Below are 25119 nucleotides of genomic sequence, written 5' to 3' on the forward strand. Positions count from 1 at the left end.
ATAATTAATATATAATAACAATAATAAAATTAGAAAAGAAAACTACCTCACATGAAAAGAGTTTCAAAAAAAAAAAGAAACTACCGTCCTCTGGACTCGATCTCGTGACCACATGCTCACACGCAAACACTCTCGACCATCCCACCAATTCTGATTCTCTGTACTAATATCGAATTTAAATTTTATATATAAACTGTTTTTCTTCTATTCCTCTTCTTCTCCACAAGTCTCATGGATTCAACAAAACATCAATAACCAAAAAAAAAAAAAAAAAAAATCAGGGTTCCTTTTAAAGCTTCAAAACATTACAGAAAAAAAAATAATTTGGGTTCTAAAATAAAAAAAAAAAAACACTAAAGGCCTACTGCAGTGTCGGTTCTTGGAACAAAACAAAAAAAATTGATTTCGTAATAGATAACATTATAGATAATGTTTATAACACGAAATAGTTTTCTAAACATGTATAAAAACTACTGGAATCGTCAATTTGATCAGAAACATATACACGAACGCGAATTTGTCTCAAGAACAATTGTTGACTTTTTTTAAACTAAACTTTGACTTCAAAATTCAAGATCGATATAAAGATTTGAGAGTTGAGATTTTGCAGATAGATTCAAAGAAAGATTTCTAACCTTTCTGCATTTTTAGATTTTGAAACTTTATTCGAAATTGAATTAAGAGAAAAAAAATTGGAGCGTGCAGAGAAGAAGAAAAAAAAAATATCGCTGTGCTCTTTAATCCCATTGGATTTCCTTTTTATTTGATTTGCAATTATACATAATCATTTTGTAATAATAGAGATCGGTTGATAAAAAATGGAGAAAATGTCAACACAGGTTCACGAGTTTGGAGCAGGAAAGAAACAAAAAAAATAATAATAATAGAGATAAAGGATACAGAGGTCAAGCGTATAATATAGATCCCTACTGTTTTTTTTAATTAATAATAATAATATATAATAACAATACTATTAATATCTAATAATATTAATAAAATTAATAATAATGATAAATATAATATTAATGATAATAATAATTGTAAAAATGATAATAATAATAATAATAATAATAATAATAATACCATACTAATTATGATAATATTAATATTTTATCGATAATAATAATATTAGTAATAATAATCTAATTTATACATCCAATTTCATCTTTATATGATATAAAGTGATATTATGAATACAAATATTGATATTTGACGATACAAATAACATTACTACAACAACTATATTTGTATTTAAATTTAATTTATTAATATCATCTATTATTATGTAATATTTAATAATTATGTAATATGTATTGTAACATATACTGAATATTATATATTTATGCATTTTAATATAAATATATTATAATATTTATTTACATACTAATTATATTATACTTATGTATGTAATTATGAAAAATATAAATGTTTTATATATGTAAGTAATATATATATTTATTAAAATAGTACATTATTTCATCATAGATATATTATAAATTTCTACATATACATAATATAATAATTATGTATAAAATCATATATATATAGTTATATTTATGTATATATGTATACTACCATATATATAAAATCATGTTTTAAATGTTGAGTAGATGATTAATTATGTATATTAAACAATTAACTACAAAGTATAACATTGTACATTTAATATTTTGATAACGTTGGTAAAATATGTTTGAATCATTTATATACAATATACTATATATATTCAAAATGAAAATCTTTAGTTATTAAATGTTATCTTTTATAATAACAAAATTACTTAATAGTTCATTAATACTAATATAATTAGTTTTATATATAATTATTTATATTTACATTCTTAGTTACAATTAAAGGTTCGTGAATCGTCGGAAATAGTTAAAGGTCAAATGTTATCATGAAATAGTTCAAACATAATGAGACTCGGTTTAATAGACTTTGCTTATCGAGTCGAATCATATAAGATTATGTTTAAATTTGGTCGGAAATTCCCGGGTCATCACAGGTGTATGGATTAGATATAAAGGATATGTAATTTTGTTGTCATGTAAATAAGTCATGAATGATTACTCATATTTTTGTAATTTTATGAGATATTTCATGCTAGTTGCCAAATGATGGTTCCCACATGTGTTAGGTGACTCACATGGGCTGCTAAGAGCTGATCATTGGAGTGTATATACCAATAGTACATACATCTAAAAGCTGTGTATTGTACGAGTACGAATACGGGTGCATACGAGTAGAATTGTTGATGAAACTGAACGAGGATGTAATTGTAAGCATTTTTGTTAAGTAGAAGTATTTTTATAAGTGTCTTGAAGTCTTTCATAAGTGTATGAATACATATTAAAACACTACATGTATATACATTTTAACTGAGTCGTTAAGTCATCGTTAGTCGTTACATGTAAATGTTGTTTTGAAACCTTTAGGTTAACGATCTTGTTAAATGTTGTTAACCCAATGTTTATAATATCAAAAGAGATTTTAAATTATTATATTATCATGATATTATGATGTACGAATATCTCTTAATATGATATATATACATTAAATGTCGTTACAACGATAATCGTTACATATATGTCTCGTTTCAAAATCATTAAGTTAGTAGTCTTGTTTTTACATATGTAGTTCATTGTTAATATACTTAATGATATGTTTACTTATCATAATATCATGTTAACTATATATATAACCATATATATGTCATCATATAGTTTTTACAAGTTTTAACGTTCGTGAATCACCGGTCAACTTGGGTAGTCAATTGTCTATATGAAACCTATTTCAATTAATCAAGTCTTAACAAGTTTGATTGCTTAATATGTTGGAAACATTTAATCATGTAAATATTAATCTCAATTAATATATATAAACATGGAAAAGTTCGGGTCACTACAGTACCTACCCGTTAAATAAATTTCGTCCCGAAATTTTAAGCTGTTGAAGGTGTTGACGAATCTTCTGGAAAGAGATGCGGGTATTTCTTCTTCATCTGATCTTCATGCTCCCAGGTGAACTCGGGTCCTCTACGAGCATTCCATCGAACCTTAACAATTGGTATCTTGTTTTGCTTAAGTCTTTTAACCTCACGATCCATTATTTCGACGGGTTCTTCGATGAATTGAAGTTTTTTGTTGATTTGGATTTCATCTAACGGAATAGTGAGATCTTCTTTAGCAAAACATTTCTTAAAATTCGAGACGTGGAAAGTGTTATGTACAGCCGCGAGTTGTTGAGGTAACTCAAGTCGGTAAGCTACTGGTTCGACACGATCAATAATCTTGAATGGTTCAATATACCTTGGATTTAATTTCCCTCGTTTACCAAATCGAACAACGCCTTTCCAAGGTGCAACTTTAAGCATGACCATCTCTCCAATTTCAAATTCTATATCTTTTCTTTTAATGTCAGCGTAGCTCTTTTGTCGACTTTGGGCGGTTTTCAACCGTTGTTGAATTTGGATGATCTTCTCGGTAGTTTCTTGTATAATCTCCGGACCCGTAATCTGTCTATCCCCCACTTCACTCTAACAAATCGGAGACCTGCACTTTCTACCATAAAGTGCTTCAAACGGCGCCATCTCAATGCTTGAATGGTAGCTGTTGTTGTAGGAAAATTCTGCTAACGGTAGATGTCGATCCCAACTGTTTCCGAAATCAATAACACATGCTCGTAGCATGTCTTCAAGCGTTTGTATCGTCCTTTCGCTCTGCCCATCAGTTTGTGGATGATAGGCAGTACTCATGTCTAGACGAGTTCCTAATGCTTGTTGTAATGTCTGCCAGAATCTTGAAATAAGTCTGCCATCCCTATCAGAGATAATAGAGATTGGTATTCCATGTCTGGAGATGACTTCCTTCAAATACAGTCGTGCTAACTTCTCCATCTTGTCATCTTCTCTTATTGGCAGGAAGTGTGCTGATTTGGTGAGACGATCAACTATTACCCAAATAGTATCAAAACCACTTGCAGTCCTTGGCAATTTAGTGATGAAATCCATGGTAATGTTTTCCCATTTCCATTCTAGGATTTCGGGTTGTTGAAGTAGACCTGATGGTTTCTGATTCTCAGCTTTGACCTTAGAACACGTCAAACATTCTCCTACGTATTTAGCAACATCGGCTTTCATACCCGGCCACCAAAAATGTTTCTTGAGATCCTTGTACATCTTCCCCGTTCCAGGATGTATTGAGTATCTGGTTTTATGAGCTTCTCTAAGTACCATTTCTCTCATATCTCCAAATTTTGGTACCCAAATCCTTTCAGCCCTATACCGGGTTCCGTCTTTCCGAATATTAAGATGCTTCTCTGATCCTTTGGGTATTTCATCCTTTAAATTTCCCTCTTGTAAAACTCCTTGTTGCGCCTCCTTTATTTGAGTAGTAAGGTTATTATGAATCATTATATTCATAGATTTTACTCGAATGGGTTCTCTGTCCTTCCTGCTCAAGGCATCGGCTACCACATTTGCCTTCCCCGGGTGGTAACGAATCTCAAAGTCGTAATCATTCAATAATTCAATCCACCTACGCTGCCTCATATTCAGTTGTTTCTGATTAAATATGTGTTGAAGACTTTTGTGGTCGGTATATATAATACTTTTGACCCCATATAAGTAGTGCCTCCAAGTCTTTAATGCAAAAACAACCGCGCCTAATTCCAAATCATGCGTCGTATAATTTTGTTCGTGAATCTTCAATTGTCTAGACGCATAAGCAATCACCTTCGTTCGTTGCATTAATACACAACCGAGACCTTGCTTTTATGCGTCACAATAAATCACAAAATCATCATTCCCTTCAGGCAATGACAATATAGGTGCCGTAGTTAGCTTTTTCTTCAATAACTGAAACGCTTTCTCTTGTTCATCATTCCATTCAAATTTCTTCCCTTTATGCGTTAATGCAGTCAAGGGTTTTGCTATTCTGGAAAAGTCTTGGATGAACCTTCTGTAGTAACCAGCTAGTCCTAAAAACTGGCTTATGTGTTTCGGAGTTTTCGGGGTTTCCCACTTTTCAACAGTTTCTATCTTTGCCGGATCCACTTTAATACCTTCTTCGTTCACTATGTGACCGAGGAATTGAACTTCTTCCAACCAAAATGCACACTTTGAAAACTTAGCGTACAATTATTCCTTCCTCAATACTTCTAACACCTTTCTCAAATGTTCACCGTGTTCTTGGTCATTCTTTGAGTAAATATGTATGTCATCAATGAAAACAATGACAAACTTGTCAAGGTATGGTCCACACACTCGGTTCATAAGGTCCATGAACACAGCTGGTGCATTAGTTAAACCAAACGGCATGACCATAAACTCGTAATGACCGTAACGTGTTCTGAAAGCAGTCTTTGGAATATCATCTTCTTTCACCCGCATTTGATGATACCCGGAACGTAAGTCAATCTTTGAATAAACAGACGAGCCTTGTAGTTGATCAAATAAGTCATCGATTCTCGGTAGTGGTAGCGATTCTTGATGGTAAGTTTGTTCAACTCTCGGTAGTCGATACACAACCTGAATGTACCATCTTTCTTCTTGACAAACAAAACAGGAGCTCCCCACGGTGATGTGCTTGGTCGAATGAAACCACGTTCTAAAAGTTCTTGTAATTGGCTTTGCAGTTCTTTCATTTCGCTGGGTGCGAGTCTATAAGGAGCACGAGCTATTGGTGCAGCTCCTGGTACAAGATCTATTTGAAATCCAACGGATCGATGTGGGGGTAATCCCGGTAATTCTTTCGGAAATACATCGGGAAATTCTTTTGCAATGGGAACATCATTGATGTTCTTTTCTTCAGTTTGTACTTTCTCGACGTGTGCTAGAACAGCATAGCAACCTTTTCTTATTAGTTTTTGTGCCTTCAAATTACTAATAAGATGTAGCTTCGTGTTGCCCTTTTCTCCGTACACCATTAAGGGTTTTCCTTTTTCTCGTATAATGCGAATTGCATTTTTGTAACAGACGATCTCTGCTTTCACTTGGTTAAATTCTTTCGGATTTTAAAATTTTTATCTTAAACACTTGGTTACCATTAAAAATACTAGTAAAGCAGTAGTTGTATTAGAATCTAGTGCTCTCTGATAAAAAAAAGAACAGCCCTAGTCTTATATACTAACTACCCAATTCTAGTAAAATTTTTCAAAATTTTCAATTAAATGAACTCGAAATCATGTTTATACATATTTATGAACGATAAAACTAGGTTTTAACACCGAAATTATTGTTACCTCAGAAAGGACATAAATTGAGAAACAAACCAAAATGTTAAAATTCATTTAAAATGGAATAGAGGACGATAAAAAGGAAAATAAAAGCCAAGTGTGGGAAAATTTACCAAGTTATCTTAAACATATGTCACATATTTCTGTAACAAATAACTGAAAATACTTTTGCTTTGGGCTAAACTAAACTGTTTTACCCGATGAAAGAAAAGAAGAGATGGATCTACACGATGAATCAATTCCATCATTAAAAGGAAGTAAAGTCTTCCGAAAAAGACACGCGCTTCTTGATTTAGGTCATGAAGTTGTCGTCCAGACCAGCTGTAGGTTGACGAAAAATCTAGAAAAGTCATCACTAAAATCAGCAGGAAATCCATGGACCTCAGCATTAAACAGGGTCGCCAAGTGATTAGATTTATCCTAACCATGAGAAGGATTTATCTCGTACAATGGGGGGGCACCATGCAAATTAGCTGGACAAGACTAATGAATCAGATCCCCAGAAAGGATAATCTCCTTAAAGATTAAAAATCAGCTTTTAAGACTGATATCACTCAATCCTTGAGATTGACCTTAAAGATTGAGAATTACAAACTCATGGAATTCAATGATATCTAAACTCGAGCTTGAACGAGAAAATATTTTGATCAAAATTATAAACCGATTTGTTTTCTGAAAACCTATTTTCAATGCGTTCATTACCATTGAACGTAAAATCCTAGGAATTCACCAGGAATTCATTAGGTCACCTGAACTAAATCGGGTGTCAACCGTAAGAACGGTGGTTGCATAGTGGTCAAAGACAGGACCTTGTGCCATACCGAAAAATCATAAGGGTGAACTTTACTATTGCTCCTACCAAGGATAGTAATTGCGTCCGACACGTTATAGACCATAATTAAAAGCATGTCAGGGGACATTGCCTTAACAGTTGCTTGTTCAACGCTTTCCTTTACAACCGGACGGTAGTTTACCGAAAGGTAATATACGGGACAATTAAACTGGACGTGTTGCTTTCCAAATACAAGGTTAGCAAGTGGGTGACACAAAACCGCAAGTTTTGAGCTAAAATTTTCAAATCTGAAACCCACCAAACCCACAAAAATATTTTGCAAACACCGGTAAAGGGTTATTCCGGAAAACTTATCTAGGGTAAAAACTAGATTTAATTTTCAAAAGATCAAATGTTTTCATAAAGATCCAATTTCCTTAATGGATCTAAATTTTTATAGTCATGTGGGACTGTAAACCATATCGTTACTACCATTGTTTATACCGCCGTATAGAAATCACTGATGTACAAAGTGTGAAGAATAAAGAAGTGATTCTAGTATTTCAAGACAATATTGCTTGAGGACAAGCAACGCTCAAGTGTGGGAATATTTGATAATGCTAAAAACGAACATATATTTCATAGCATTATTCCTCAAGAAAGACAAGCTTTTAGTTGCAATTGTTCTATTTACAAGTGATATTCGTTTAAATAATAAAAGGTGAAGACAAAAGACAGATTCGACGAATTGAAGACGCAAACGACCAAAAAGCTCAAAAGTACAAAAGACAATCAAAAAGGTTCCAATTATTGATAAGAAACGTCTCGAAATTACAAGAGTACAAGATTCAAAACGCAAAGTACAAGATATTAAATTGTACGCAAGGACGTTCGAAAATCCGGAACTGGGACCAGAGTCAACTCTTAACGCTCGACGCAACGGACTAAAAATTACAAGTTAACTATGTATATAAATATAATATAATATATAATTAATTATATTAATTATATATATATATTATATTTATAAATAAAAACCGTCGGCAGAGAAAGACTCCAAGGGACTGAGCTGTAATTTCATTCTCCGCGACTCGCGGAGTTTGAAGGCCAAAATGGCCGCGAGTCGTGGAGCCCCCAGTTTTGAAACTCCCTATAAAGCAAACCGAAATCTGATCATTTTCATCATCTTTTTCTTCTTCTTCTCATACGTAAAATATATATATATATATATATATATATATATATTTATAATTTATATTTTAATTTTAATTATAATTCTAATAATAAGGGTATGTTAGCGAATATTGTAAGGGTGTAAGTCGAAATTCTGTCCGTGTAACGCTACGCTATTTTTAATCATTGTAAGTTATGTTCAACCTTTTTATATTAATGTCTCGTAGCTAAGTTATTATTATGCTTATTTAAAACGAAGTAATCATGATGTTGGGCTAATTACTAAAATTGGGTAATTGGGCTTTGTACCATAATTGGGGTTTGGACAAAAGAACGACACTTGTGGAAATTAGACTATGGGCTATTAATGGGCTTTATATTTGTTTAACTAAATGAAAGTTTGTTAATGTTAATATAAAGATTTACAATTGGGCGTCCCTATAAATTACCATATACACTCAATCGGACACGATGGGCGGGGTATTTATATGTACGAATAATCGTTCATTTAACCGGACACGGGAATGGATTAATAGCCACTAGAATAATTAAAACAGGGGTGAAATTACATTCAAGGGTAATTGGTGTAATTGTTAACAAAGTAGTAAAATCTTGGTTTACACGCAGTCGATAACCTGGTGTATTCATTAAACAAAGTATTAAAACCTTGTTACAATTCGAATCCCCAATTAGTTGGAATATTTAACTTCGGGTATAAGAATAATTTGATGAGGACACTCACACTTTATATTTATGACTGATGGACTGTTATGGACAAAAACCAGACGGACATATTAAATAATCCAGGACAAAGGACAATTAACCCATGGGCATAAAACTAAAATCAACACGTCGAACATCATGATTACGGAAGTTTAAATAAGCATAATTCTTTTATTTCATATTTAATTTTCTTTATTTTATATTTAATTGCACTTCTAATTATCGCACTTTTATTTATTGTTATTTAATCGCACTTTTAATTATCGTACTTTTTAATTATCGCAATTTTATTTTATCGCACTTTTATTATTCGCAATTTCATTATCGTTATTTACTTTACGCTTTAAATTAAGTCTTTTATTTATTTAATATTTTACATTAGGTTTTAACTGCGACTAAAGTTTTAAAATTGACAAACCGGTCATTAAACGGTAAAAACCCCCCTTTATAATAAAATTACTTAGATATATGTTTGTATTTTTATAAAAGTAAATTAATATAGCGTTAAGCTTTGTTTAAAGATTTCCCTGTGGAACGAACCGGACTTACTAAAAACTACACTACTTTACGATTAGGTACACTGCCTATAAGTGTTGTAGCAAGGTTTAAGTATATCCATTCTATAAATAAATAAATATCTTGTGTAAAATTGTATCGTATTTAATAGTATTTCGCACTAAAAATAATACTATTTTGTATACACCCCCTACGACATCAAGTATTTTTGGCGCCGCTGCCGGGGACACTCTTAAAACGCCGGAAGCGCAACGCTAATATAAAAAAAAAAGATTTTTAGTTAACTTTTATTAAAATTCGTTTTTGTAAAAATACGTTTTAATTATTCAAAAATATAAAAAGAAAAACAAAAATATAAGTATTTTTAAGATTTTGTTAAATATTTAAGTTTTATAAGTTTCTTTATTTTTATTTTAGTTTATAAAAATATAAGTTTTATTTAAATATCTTTTATTTATATAAAAACAGAAAACAGAAAATAAAAAAAAAATAAAGAAAAACGCGTCGAATTTAATAAGCTGTCATCTGAATTTCTGAACTCCGCGACTCGCGGGGTTTTCTTTATAAATTACCGCAACTCGCGGAGTTTCTCTGACACCGACAGAAACCCTAAACTGCATTTATTACGGATTATTATTAATTATAATTATTATTAACCCTAATTATTATTAATATTATCATTAAGTTTTATTTTAATTTAAGTTTATTTAATTTATATTTTAGTTTATTAAGTTTAATTAAATTGTAAAATTAATAGTTTAATAAAATAAATAATATAAAAATAATATTTTTATAAAAATTGTAATTTTTACAACTTTTTGTATATTTTTATAGTTTGTCACTTTTTAATCGTTGTAGCATAACTTTTGTATTTTTAGCTCATATTTAGTTTTAAACTTAGTTTTTGCTATAGTCATTTTTACTCCTAGATTTTTAGGCTTTGCCGTAGAATTTCTTAAGTGCTTTTTCTTTAGACTAAGATTTAGGTACTTTAGAATTTTGCGACGCCTTTTTAAGTTTTAGTTTCTTTTTAAGTTATTTCCATTTGGGATTTAGTTTTTCCTGTAAGTTTTAATATTTTTAGACGACTTTTACCTATGTATCAATTATCATTCCAATTAGTAATTTCAATTTGCGATTATAATTTTAAGTTAGTTGTAGTAATAAGGTTAGGTTAGTCAAGTATTTTTAAGTTTTTATAAGTTTTTTTTATTTTTCCGTCACCTTTTATTTTTCAACCATTTTTTCTTTTTCGACCTTTTTCGACGAACTCTTTTTCTTTCTTATTTCTTGCTATTCTAGTTTTAGGACATAGATTTTTATTCTACTTCTTATCTAAATTTCTTAAAATTACGAAAATTTATTTTAAGTGGTTAAATTAATAGACATCAAAATTTTCTGGTTCGTAGTAATAGTTGGATTTGTACGTGGACCGGGTTATTGGAGCCAAACAGTCCTCAATTATATTGAGACCAAACGAATCCTGCCCCTCTGCTGCATCTTTTGGCTATTCGAAACGTGGGCAAAATCAGAAAAGTCTATTAATTGGATAACTTATTATAATTTTTCTTTCCTTTTTAAAACTAATAGGATATTCAGTGAATGCACCGAGCAAGACGATCACTACCTTTTGTACGTTCACCACCTGTAACTAGATCAAGACATTTAGCAAATATAACCGCCGTTGATTTTTCTTTAGAATCGTCATCCAGTAGACCAAGTACTTCAGTTCAAATTTCCGATAATCCATTTTTTGAAACCAACCTCACAATTGAGAATCCGGAAAATATTCAGGAACGGTTCGTAGATCCTGAACCATTAAACTTTCCTCCGGAGCCACCAATCATTCAAACAGAGATTGTTGAGGAACGAACCATTAAATCAGAATCATCTAGTGATACCGATTCAACAAATTCAATTATGGAAAATCTGGAACCTTTAAGTATGGAAGACCGAATGAGAGCTAAACGCACTGGTCAAGGTCACGCAATTACTCATCCAGACATTAATGCACCAGATTATGAAATCAAAGGACAAATTCTACACATGGTGACTAATCAATGCCAATTTAGTGGTGCGCCGAAGGAAGATCCAAATGAACATCTACGTACCTTTAATAGGATCTGTACACTATTTAAAATCCGAGAAGTGGAGGATGAACAGATATATCTCATGTTATTTCCCTGGACTTTAAAGGGAGAAGCCAAAGATTGGTTGGAATCGTTACCTGAAGGGGCGATCGATACATGGGACGTTTTAGTTGACAAATTTCTTAAACAATTCTTTCCTGCATCTAAAGCCGTAAGACTTCAAGCAGAAATTGTTACGTTCACACAGAAACCAAATGAAACTCTATATGAGGCGTGGACAAGATATGGAAAGTTATTAAGAGGATGTCCGCAACATGGTTTAGACACCTGTCAAATAGTACAAATATTCTACCAAGGATGCGACATCACTACAAGAAAAGACAAAGATATAGCAGCTGGTGGTTCTATTATGAAGAAAACCGAAACTGATGCTTACAAAATTATTGATAACACTGCTTCCCACTCACATGAGTGGCACCAAGAAAAAGACATCATTAGATCATCTAAAGCAGCTAGAGCCGATTCTAGCCATGACTTAGATTCCATTTCCGCAAAGATAGATGCTGTGGAGAGACGAATGGAAAAGATGACTAAAGATATTCACTCAATACGAATTAGTTGTGAGCAGTGTGGAGGACCACATTTGACAAAAGATTGTCTCAGTATTGAATTAACAATGGAACAAAGAGAGAATATTTCATACATAAACCAAAGGCCTGGAAATAATTATCAGAATAATTATCAACCGCCAAGACCAATTTACAATCAAAACCAGAATTATAACCGAAATATTCCATACAATAACCAACAAGGTCCTAGCAATCAACAAGTATCCAACAATACTTATAATCAGCAAAGACCTAATTTTCAAAACAAACCACCACAACAAACCGATGATAAAAAGCCGAATTTAGAAGATATGATGGCGAAGCTAGTTGAAACTCAAACGCAGTTTTTCACATCTCAGAAACAAACCAATGAACAAAATGCTCAAGCATTTAGAAATCAACAAGCTTCTATTCAAAATCTAGAACAAGAAGTAAGTAACCTAGCAAGGTTAATAGGTGAAAGAAAACCGGGAAGTTTATCGAGCGATACAAATGCTAACCCCCGAAATGAAACAGCTAAAGCCATTACCACAAGAAGTGGTACAACACTTAAACCACCTGAAATACCTGTAACTTCTGATGAAGCCATTCCTACTCCACAAGAACCACAACCTGATCAAGATAAGGAAAAAGAACCGGTAGTTGAAAAGATTAATGAAGATAACACAGCTAAGGATAAACCTTATGTTAAACCATATCAACCACCACTTCCTTATCCGAGTAAAATGAAGAAAGAAAAACTTGAAGCCGAGCAATCCAAATTCTTGGATATGTTTAAACAGATAAATGTAAATCTTCCTTTCATTGATGTGATTTCAGGAATGCCTAGATATGCTAAATTCTTGAAAGATCTAATCTCAAATAGAAAGAAAATGGAAGAACTCTCGGCTGTTACTATGAATGCTAATTGTTCAGCAGTGCTGTTGAATAAGATACCAGAAAAACTATCTGATCCAGGAAGTTTCACAATTCCATGTTTTCTGGGTAGTCTTAGTTCAATAGAAGCATTGGCAGACTTAGGTGCTAGTATAAATCTAATGCCGTATTCACTATACACTAAACTAGACCTTGGAGAATTGAAACCAACCAGAATAAGCATACAACTAGCCGATAGATCAATAAAATATCCTAGAGGGATAATGGAGAACATGCTAGTTAAAGTTGGTACTTTAGTATTTCCAGTAGATTTTGTTGTTCTGGACATGGAAGAAGATTCTCAAGTTCCTCTCATATTAAGAAGACCATTCTTAAACACGGCTAAAGCAATGATAGACGTGTTCGGTAAGAAACTGACCCTAAGTATAGAGGATGAGAGTGTTACCTTTTCAGTTGATAGAGCAATGCAACAACCACAATCTGCAGATGATACATGTTATTATATTCAAACTATAGATGCACATGCAGAATTATTAGAAGAATTTCCAGAATTACAAGGAACAGGAGAATGTTCTTTAGGAGAAGGTAATGAACCAATTGATGAAGCTGAAGTGTTAGCTACACTTATAGCTAATGGATATGAACCAACAACAGAAGAAATTCAAATGCTAAAAGAAGAAGACAGATATCGATATAAATCATCGATAGAAGAACCTCCGAAATTAGAGTTAAAGCCACTTCCAAACCATTTGGAATACGCTTATTTACATGGTGAATCTGAATTACCTGTAATAATATCGTCTTCTCTTACTGAAAATGAGAAATCACAACTCATTTCTGTGTTGAAAGCTCATAAACCAGCCATTGCATGGAAGATTCATGATATTAAAGGAATAAGTCCTTCGTATTGCACACATAAAATCCTTATGGAAGAAGGTCATAAAACGTATGTGCAACACCAACGAAGACTAAATCCTAATATGCAAGATGTAGTTAAGAAAGAGATTATTAAACTGCTAGATGCAGGTTTGATATATCCAATTTCTGATAGTCCATGGGTAAGCCCAGTTCAATGCGTGCCTAAGAAGGGTGGCATGACTGTCATTACAAATGAGAAAAATGAGCTTATTCCTACTAGGACTGTAACAGGATGGCGTATATGTATTGATTATAGAAAATTAAATGACGCCACCAGAAAAGATCACTTTCCCTTACCTTTCATTGATCAAATGTTGGAAAGATTAGCCGGAAATAGTTACTATTGTTTTCTAGATGGATTTTCCGGATATTTTCAAATTCCAATAGCACCCGAAGACCAAGAGAAAACCACATTCACGTGCCCTTATGGTACTTTTGCTTACAAACGCATGCCATTTGGACTTTGTAACGCCCCTGCAACCTTTCAAAGGTGTATGATGGCGATTTTTCACGACATGATAGAAGAATGCATGGAAGTTTTCATGGATGACTTTTCAGTCTTCGGTGATACATTTAAATCATGTCTAGTTAATCTAGAACGAATGCTAATTAGATGCGAAAAATCAAATCTAGTACTTAATTGGGAGAAATGCCATTTCATGGTTAAAGAAGGCATCGTTCTTGGACATAAAATTTCAAAAGAAGGAATTGAAGTGGATAGAGCTAAAGTAGATGTAATTGCTAAACTTTCACATCCCACCAATTTTAGAGGAGTTAGGAGTTTTCTAGGGCATGCCGGTTTTTACCGACGTTTCATAAAAGATTTTTCTAAAATTGCCACTCCTATGAATAAACTCCTAGAAAAGGATGCGCCATTCATCTTTTTAGATGAGTGTATCAAATCTTTTAATATTCTTAAAGAGAAACTCACTAATGCACCAATCATGATAACACCAAATTGGAATCTACCATTTGAACTAATGTGCGATGCAAGTGATTTTGCAATGGGAGCCGTTTTAGGACAAAGGATTGAAAAACGATTTCAACCTATATATTATGCTAGTAAGACGTTACAAGGAGCACAAACAAACTATACAACTACTGAAAAAGAACTCCTTGCTATTGTCTTTGCTTTTGACAAATTTCGATCATATCTCGTTCTAGCAAAAACGGTGGTCTATACCGACCATTCTGCTCTTAGATACCTATTTTCAAAACAAGATGCTAAACCAAGATTAATCCGTTGGATCTTACTCTTACAAGAGTTTGATATTGAAATCCGAGATAAAAGAGGAGCAGAAAATCTCGCCGCTGATCATCTTTCTCGTCTTGAAAATCCCGAATTAGAAGTTCTAAATGAATCAGCCATACAAGACAACTTTCCTGATGAATATCTATTGAAGATAGATTATAAAGAAATCCCATGGTTTGCAGACTATGCAAACTACTTAGTTTGTGGATTCCTTGAAAAAGGATTATCGTACCAAAGACGAAAGAAATTCTTCAGTGATATAAAACACTATTTCTGGGAAGATCCACATCTGTTTAAAAGTTGTCCCGATGGAATAATACGCCGATGTGTATTTGGAGATGAAGCAAGTAAAATTTTAAACCATTGTCACACAGGACCAACAGGAGGGCATTATGGGCCTCAACTAACAGCAAGAAAAGTTTATGAAGCTGGATTCTATTGGCCTACAATTTACAAAGACGCACACCTTCTTTGCAAATCCTGTGATGCTTGTCAAAGGGCCGGAAAAATAAGTCAACGTGATGAAATGCCACAAAATATCATCCAAGTATGTGAAGTATTTGACATTTGGGGCATTGACTTTATGGGTCCATTTCCAAAATCTCATAATAATATATATATACTCGTAGCCATTGATTATGTATCTAAATGGGCGGAAGCACAAGCTCTCCCAACTAACGATGCACGAGTTGTAGTCAACTTTTTAAAACGTCTTTTTGCAAGGTTTGGAACACCGAAAGCTTTAATAAGTGATCGGGGTACTCATTTCTGTAATAATCAACTTGAGAAAGTTCTTAAAAGATATGGAGTAACTCATAAAATCTCCACCGCATATCATCCACAAACAAGTGGACAAGTTGAAAATACCAACCGAGCCTTAAAACGTATTCTAGAGAAAACCGTAGGATCAAATCCGAAGGAATGGTCCATTAAATTGGAGGATGCACTCTGGGCTTTTAGAACAGCCTACAAAACTCCAATTGGAACCACACCTTTTAGACTTGTTTATGAAAAAGCATGTCATCTTCCAGTAGAAATTGAACACAAATCATTTTGGGCTTTCAAGACATGTAATCTTGATTTACATGAAGCCGGACGTCTACGATTAAGTCAACTAAACGAATTAGAAGAATTAAGACATGAAGCATACGATAATTCGTTAATCTATAAAGAAAGAACGAAGAAATGGCATGATAAAAGAATCAGAAGTTCAAAAGAATTTAAAGAAGGAGACAGAGTTCTTCTTTTCAATTCACGATTCAAGCTATTTCCTGGAAAATTGAAATCAAGATGGTCTGGACCATTCATAGTCAAAAGTGTTTTCCCATACGGAACGATAGAATTGATAAATTCAAATGGGATTGAATTTAAAGTTAATGGTCACAGAGTTAAACATTACATACATGGTCCGATGGAAGTCGACAACGAAGTTAATCACAAATTTCGACACCACAGCTAACTAAGTGTGGGGAGAATCAAGTCTTTAAAGGATAATATGTATTTCTGTTAGAGTTAGATTGTCTGTTTTCGTGTAGTTCTCGAAAATGGAACCCGAATGGTCTTTCCCTAGCAGACCCTAAAGAACTAGTCTTCTCCCCCATTCTGAATTTTTATTTTTTTTTTAGGTTTTTACAAAATGAAGACTGCCTGTGAACTAAACCATGGTCTAATGCTACACGCTTTGATCACTAAAAGAAATAATGACATACTACCGAGTGAATTAGTATCAGTAATCAGAGAAAGAATGGACGGAGTTAGAAAAGAATCCAGATGCGAAGATAATAAGTTACAATTTAGTAAAGGAAAATCAAAATCCGCAGCGAAAAGAAGAGCACGACACCTAGAAAGATGTCACAAATGCGGAAAATGGTCACATGGAGGTAAATGTTCAAATAATCAAACCTATTCAAATACCGAATTTGTTACTTTATGCAGAGACGGACCGTTCATATGTTTAGAAGAAAAGACACTGAATGCTCGAGGTTACGCCTATGTAGCCATGGAAAACCAATTAAACCGACTATCTTATGAATGGGATAGATCATATAACTAAGAAATCTATTTCACAGGTATGTCTGTACAGTTTTTATTTTTATTTTTATTTTTAACCTTTTGATAATAAACGCTAATTTGTTCGCTAAAAAGTATTAAATTGGTATTGAATAAAATTAGGTTTGGCGACCGAAATTATTGATATCATTCAAAAATTTATTACATCACTGCGAAATTTAACGTTTATTCTTAAGGTATAAATATCTTTAATCAATCAACCCAAAATATTTCAAAAATTCGTCATGAGTTAAATTAGGTCTTGGAACCGAAATTACTTTACCGAAAAGAGGGGCGCATATTTTTGATAATATTTGATTGATTAAAGTGGGATAAAAAGACAAAAAGATTTTTAATTTTAATTTTTTTACCATGTTTTTAAAATTAATATTTAAATCTTAAATTAATATTGTAAACTTTGTAAAACAATATTTTTAAAATTGTAAATATTTGAAAAATTAAAATTAAGTTTGGAGTGAATTTTTAATTTTTAAAAAAATATAAATTTTTTATTTTATGCATTTCAAATTTTAAGTTTGGTGTGAATTTTTAATATAAATTTTGAATTTTATATTTAAGTTGTGTGAATTTAAAAACAAAAATTTACTTTATCTCATTAAGTTAAAAATATGATTTTTAAAATTCGTCGTAAGTTGAAGACTAGGTCTTTGAACCGAAATTGCTTTACCCAAGGGAGGGACGAGAACTTTTATTATCATTATTTTTAATCTTATTGATTTAAAGTATGCCAAAAACATTAAAAAACCCAAAAATATTAGCTTTTAAAACAATCGCTACAAAAAGACAAATTTTAAAATTTTGTCGAAGGACGGACTAGGACATCGATCCGAAACGACCTCGTCCTAAATAACAAAGGAAACAAAATTTTAAATTTAATTAATTAATTGTTTTAATAAGTTATTATAAAAAAAAAATACCAAACTCCGCGAGTCGCGAAGTTTGAAGGGTATTTCACCGCGAGTCGCGGAGGACCGAAAATCAGAAAAAAAAAATAAAAAGAGCTGAACGATCAGTTTCAGTCCACACACCCCCAACTCAAAAACACAGCGAAAAACACTCCGAAAATACACCCAAAAACACCCCCAAAATCACAATTTTTAACCGTTAATCACCAAATTTTTTACTAAAATCATGTTTAGAAGGATGCTATCTAGGAATTACTCAAGAAAAACGGTAAATTTCTACACCTAAACACCATTTAATCCGAAATTTGGTGTTCTTGAGCAATTTTTTCCCCAATTTGATTTTGATGCTTTTTAGAGTAATTATGCTTAAATTGTTTATGTATTATGCTTGTATAACCTAGATTGATGCTGTTTAACATGATTAGAAGCCTTAAACTTCAATTTTTGAGTAATCTAGGGTTTGTGTTCTTGAGCAAATTTGGGGCTTTTTGATATAAACAGGTTATGGTCGATTTTTGTCATGAATTGTTGCTAAATTGAGTAGTGTAACATGTCTAGGTAGTTAAATGATCCAAACTTTGAGCCTAAACATGATTTTGAGAATTAAAGTGGACTTTTTCAAGTCTAAAATTCATGAACTTGATTTTTGAAAGATAATGCCATTTGAGACTTGTTTAATTGCTAGTAATGATTATTTTGACATGTTATTTGAGTTGAATGATTATGAACTAGGCGAACATTTTCGTATATGCTTATTTGAAAAAGTGTAGATTTGATGAAAATATGAAAATGAGCTTAAGTTTGATATAAATTGATAATGTCATTGTAATTATTTTGATTGATGATTTTGCTGACACTAATGCATATTTGAATGCACAAAATTTGTGTTTGATGTGTTTTGCAGACTGAAAGGGGTGAATCTTCATGCCAAGCCAACAATGCTCCTGCTGAGAATGCGGAACAACAGGAGGTGGATAACTACTACAAGCAGGATATACCTCATCCAGTCATGACCTTTTCTGATATGCACTTGGAAGAGTTGCACCCGAACCTGAGATTTGACAGACTTTGGATAGATTATCCAAAATATCAAAGGGGTTTGCATACTCTTCATTCTAAGGTTGTTGAGGTACCGAGGGTCATAGAATGGGGACCCTTAGAAGCTGTAGAATTGGCCGGGCCAATTAGGGAATTACTTGTACAGAGGTATGGTAATTCTTCTTTTAATGACTGGGTACGTTTATTCACCATGCGTAGACCTGTATATAAAGTATGGTGTGAAGAATTGTTATGTAGTATAGAGTTGAATGATCGGGTAGCTAGTTTAACTGATCGTTCTTTTATTAGATTTTTGTTAGGCGGTTCGATGCGCCACATGTCTTTACTGGACATGGCTCAGGCTTTACGTATATATACGCCTGAGGAGTTAGCGTCTGCCGATTGTAGAGGATTGATACTAAACGGTAGAAAGATAGATGAAAATTTTGATACACATGGTGTGTGGAGTCAAATGACAAGCCATCACCGTTTCAAAGGGGGAAATTACTCTTATTTGGATATAGATAGAGCCGAATTAAGAGTGATACATTGGTTTTTAGCTAATTCGATTACACAAAGGGGTAAGAACAAGGAAAAAGTAAATGAACAGGATTTGTTTTACCATATGTGTATTCGAGACCCACAAAGCGCTGTAAGTATACCATATTGTGTGGGTTATTATTTATCAGCTATGGTTCGGGGGATGCGACCGCATAGCATAATAGGAGGTGGTATTTTTATTACTTTGATTGGTGAATATCTCGGTGTGGATATAAGTCGGGGGGGATTATTAGTAGAAGAACCAGAACCCCGCGATACTATAGGTTTAAATGTATAACATGGTGCGAAAGTTTTGAAGAGGCGAAATAACGCCGCAGTACGATACCATGGTAGACATCCACAGGTGGAGAGAAACCAACAGCAAGGTAATGTAGGAGGGGGGAATGAGATGCAAGAAATGCAAAGGTTTATAACTTCTCAGGAATACGAAAATGCTAGACAGAGAGCATTTGAAGATTGGAAAGTTCATCAGAACCAAATCATAGCTCATTGCCAACATATAGGTAGAAACTATATTCCTACACCGAAACCCATCTTCCCTCCCTGGTCTATAGAGATGCAGCCACCGTATCCTACGTATGACCCTGCCGAAGCATTCTATAGCACCTATGGTTATGCCTGGAACCCCTATTGGTACCAGTATCATCCCTAGTATACTTAGTTTTATTTATTTTGTAATTTGTAATTATTGATACGTTTAATACTTTTGTTAATATTGTAATCATTTTTATAATTATCTAACTTTTATTCTTAGATTTTAATAATTTTTGAATGTGAGGTAATATACCAAACTTCAAAAATATGTATATATGTTTGCAGTTTATCTTATGTACACAACAGGGTAAAACAACGCATTTTCAAAGACTGGCATTAAGTTCAGCAAAAGCAACTAATTTTGACGACAAGATGCAAAATATATGTGAAATAACAACATGACGGAATGAACAAATGATGTGCACCATTTATCATTCAGCAAACAAACGCCAATATATTTGGAAACTTTGTTAAAAATTTAATCATTATCACACTAATCACCCTCAATAATTTAAATTGTTACTGATTTCTTGCAAATGAGGGCATTGCAAGATCTTAAGTGTGGGAAGGGGTTAAATTCTTTCGGATTTTAAAATTTTTATCTTAAACACTTGGTTACCATTAAAAATACTAGTAAAGCAGTAGTTGTATTAGAATCTAGTGCTCTCTGATAAAAAAAGAACAGCCCTAGTCTTATATACTAACTACCCAATTCTAGTAAAATTTTTCAAAATTTTCAATTAAATGAACTCGAAATCATGTTTATACATATTTATGAACGATAAAACTAGGTTTTAACACCGAAATTATTGTTACCTCAGAAAGGACATAAATTGAGAAACAAACCAAAATGTTAAAATTCATTTAAAATGGAATAGAGGACGATAAAAAGGAAAATAAAAGCCAAGTGTGGGAAAATTTACCAAGTTATCTTAAACATATGTCACATATTTCTGTAACAAATAACTGAAAATACTTTTGCTTTGGGCTAAACTAAACTGTTTTACCCGATGAAAGAAAAGAAGAGATGGATCTACACGATGAATCAATTTCATCATTAAAAGGAAGTAAAGTCTTCCGAAAAAGACACGCGCTTCTTGATTTAGGTCATGAAGTTGTCGTCCAGACCAGCTGTAGGTTGACGAAAAATCTAGAAAAGTCATCACTAAAATCAGCAGGAAATCCACGGACCTCAGCATTAAACAGGGTCGCCAAGTGGTCAGATTTATCCTAACCATGAGAAGGATTTATCTCGTACAATGGGGGGGGCACCATACAAATTAGCTGGACAAGACTAATGAATCAGATCCCCAGAAAGGATAATCTCCTTAAAGATTTAAAATCAGCTTTTAAGACTGATATCACTCAATCCTTGAGATTGACCTTAAAGATTGAGAATTACAAACTCATGGAATTCAATGATATCTAAACTCGAGCTTGAACGAGAAAATATTTTGATCAAAATTATAAACCGATTTGTTTTCTGAAAACCTATTTTCAATGCGTTCATTACCATTGAACGTAAAATCCTAGGAATTCACCTGGAATTCATTAGGTCACCTGAACTAAATCGGGTGTCAACCGTAAGAACGGTGGTTGCATAGTGGTCAAAGACAGGACCTTGTGCCATACCGAAAAATCATAAGGGTGAACTTTACTATTGCTCCTACCAAGGATAGTAATTGCGTCCGACACGTTATAGACCATAATTAAAAGCATGTCAGGGGACATTGCCTTAACAGTTGCTTGTTCAACGCTTTCCTTTACAACCGGACGGTAGTTTACCGAAAGGTAATATACGGGACAATTAAACTGGACGTGTTGCTTTCCAAATACAAGGTTAGCAAGTGGGTGACACAAAACCGCAAGTTTTGAGCTAAAATTTTCAAATCTGAAACCCACCAAACCCACAAAAATATTTTGCAAACACCGGTAAAGGGTTATTCCGGAAAACTTATCTAGGGTAAAAACTAGATTTAATTTTCAAAAGATCAAATGTTTTCATAAAGATCCAATTTCCTTAATGGATCTAAATTTTTATAGTCATGTGGGACTGTAAATCATATCGTTACTACCATTGTTTATACCGCCGTATAGAAATCACTGATGTACAAAGTGTGAAGAATAAAGAAGTGATTCTAGTATTTCAAGACAATATTGCTTGAGGACAAGCAACGCTCAAGTGTGGGAATATTTGATAATGCTAAAAACGAACATATATTTCATAGCATTATTCCTCAAGAAAGACAAGCTTTTAGTTGCAATTGTTCTATTTACAAGTGATATTCGTTTAAATAATAAAAGGTGAAGACAAAAGACAGATTCAACGAATTGAAGACGCAAACGACCAAAAAGCTCAAAAGTACAAAAGACAATAAAAAAGGTTCCAATTATTGTTAAGAAACGTCTCGAAATTACAAGAGTACAAGATTCAAAACGCAAAGTACAAGATATTAAATTGTACGCAAGGACGTTCAAAAATCCGGAACCGGGACCAGAGTCAACTCTTAACGCTCGACGCAACGGACTAAAAGTTACAAGTTAACTATGTATATAAATATAATATAATATATAATTAATTATATTAATTATATATATATTATATTTATAAATAAAAAACGTCGGCAGAGAAAGACTCCAAGGGACTGAGCTGTAATTTCATTCTCCGCGACTCGCGGAGTTTGAAGGCCAAAATGGCCGCGAGTCACGGAGCCCCCAGTTTTGAAACTCCCTGTAAAGCAAACCGAAATCTGATCATTTTCATCATCTTTTTCTTCTTCTTCTCATACGTAAAATATATATATATATATTTATAATTTATATTTTAATTTTAATTATAATTCTAATAATAAGGGTATGTTAGCGAATATTGTAAGGGTGTAAGTCGAAATTCTGTCCGTGTAACGCTACGCTATTTTTAATCATTGTAAGTTATGTTCAACCTTTTTATATTAATGTCTCGTAGCTAAGTTATTATTATGCTTATTTAAAATGAAGTAATCATGATGTTGGGCTAATTACTAAAATTGGGTAATTGGGCTTTGTACCATAATTGGGGTTTGGACAAAAGAACGACACTTGTGGAAATTAGACTATGGGCTATTAATGGGCTTTATATTTGTTTAACTAAATTAAAGTTTGTTAATGTTAATATAAAGATTTACAATTGGGCGTCCCTATAAATTACCATATACACTCAATCGGACACGATGACTCGATGAGCGGGGTATTTATATGTACGAATAATCGTTCATTTAACCGGACACGGGAATGGATTAATAGCCACTAGAATAATTAAAACAGGGGTGAAATTACATTCAAGGGTAATTGGTGTAATTGTTAACAAAGTAGTAAAATCTTGGTTTACACGCAGTCGATAACCTGGTGTATTCATTAAACAAAGTATTAAAACCTTGTTACAATTCGAATCCCCAATTAGTTGGAATATTTAACTTCGGGTATAAGAATAATTTGATGAGGACACTCGCACTTTATATTTATGACTGATGGACTGTTATTGACAAAAACCAGACGGACATATTAAATAATCCAGGACAAAGGACAATTAACCCATGGGCATAAAACTAAAATCAACACGTCGAACATCATGATTACGGAAGTTTAAATAAGCATAATTCTTTTATTTCATATTTAATTTCCTTTATTTTATATTTAATTGCACTTCTAATTATCGCACTTTTATTTATTGTTATTTAATCGCACTTTTAATTATCGTACTTTTTAATTATCACAATTTTATTTTATCGCACTTTTATTATTCGCAATTTCATTATCGTTATTTACTTTACGCTTTAAATTAAGTCTTTTATTTATTTAATATTTTACATTAGGTTTTAACTGCGACTAAAGTTTTAAAATCGACAAACCGGTCATTAAACGGTAAAAACCCCCCTTTATAATAAAATTACTTAGATATATGTTTGTATTTTTATAAAAGTAAATTAATATAGCGTTAAGCTTTGTTTAAAGATTTCCCTGTGGAACGAACCGGACTTACTAAAAACTACACTACTTTACGATTAGGTACACTGCCTATAAGTGTTGTAGCAAGGTTTAAGTATATCCATTCTATAAATAAATAAATATCTTGTGTAAAATTGTATCGTATTTAATAGTTTTTCCTAGTAAAATATAAACTATTTCGTATACCTTAGCTTTGACATCAACAGGAATAAGGTTGATAAAGATGGTATTGTTGTAAGAAACAAAGCTAGGCTTAGAAGGCTGATGGAGCTCATTACTTCTCATCCATCAACATTATCGCCTCCACCTTCAAGTATAGAGAGAGTAGTGAGAGAAAGTAGATCTTGAAGCTTTCCAATTGGGTTTTTGCTAGATCAAGTCCAATCCTCCGTGTTTCTACCTTCTAGCACCTCTATAAGTGTTGTGGTAAGTCTCTAACTCAGATTTTGTGAATTAATTGTGTTAGTGTTCATATTTGGGTCTTGCAAGTAACTAAACCCTAGACTTGTGAAATTGGGGGTTTATGGTTTGGGTGAAAGAGTAAGAAATCTAATATTAGTAATTTAGAGTTAGTTGATGAAATTAGTGGTGTTATGAGTTAACATTTGTTAAGGTTTACTAATAGAATTGACAAACTAGTGATTTGGGGGTGAAACTTGCAAGTTTGGTGTTTGACCCATTGTTATGTCAAAATGGGTTTTGATTCAAAAGAACACTAGCACGGATTTAATGACCTAGTGATGTGTAGTCGGGTGATTTAAAGCCATAGTCACTAGTTTTAGTGATAATTGGTGGTCTAGGCCTAAGTTTGGCGTCGTGAGTGCAAATGGTGAACATTTGCACTAGGTGTCTATTTGTGCAGGTT

The sequence above is a fragment of the Rutidosis leptorrhynchoides genome, chromosome 11, assembly GCF_046630445.1.
Source record: "Rutidosis leptorrhynchoides isolate AG116_Rl617_1_P2 chromosome 11, CSIRO_AGI_Rlap_v1, whole genome shotgun sequence".
In the NCBI taxonomy this organism is placed as follows: Eukaryota; Viridiplantae; Streptophyta; class Magnoliopsida; order Asterales; family Asteraceae; genus Rutidosis; species Rutidosis leptorrhynchoides.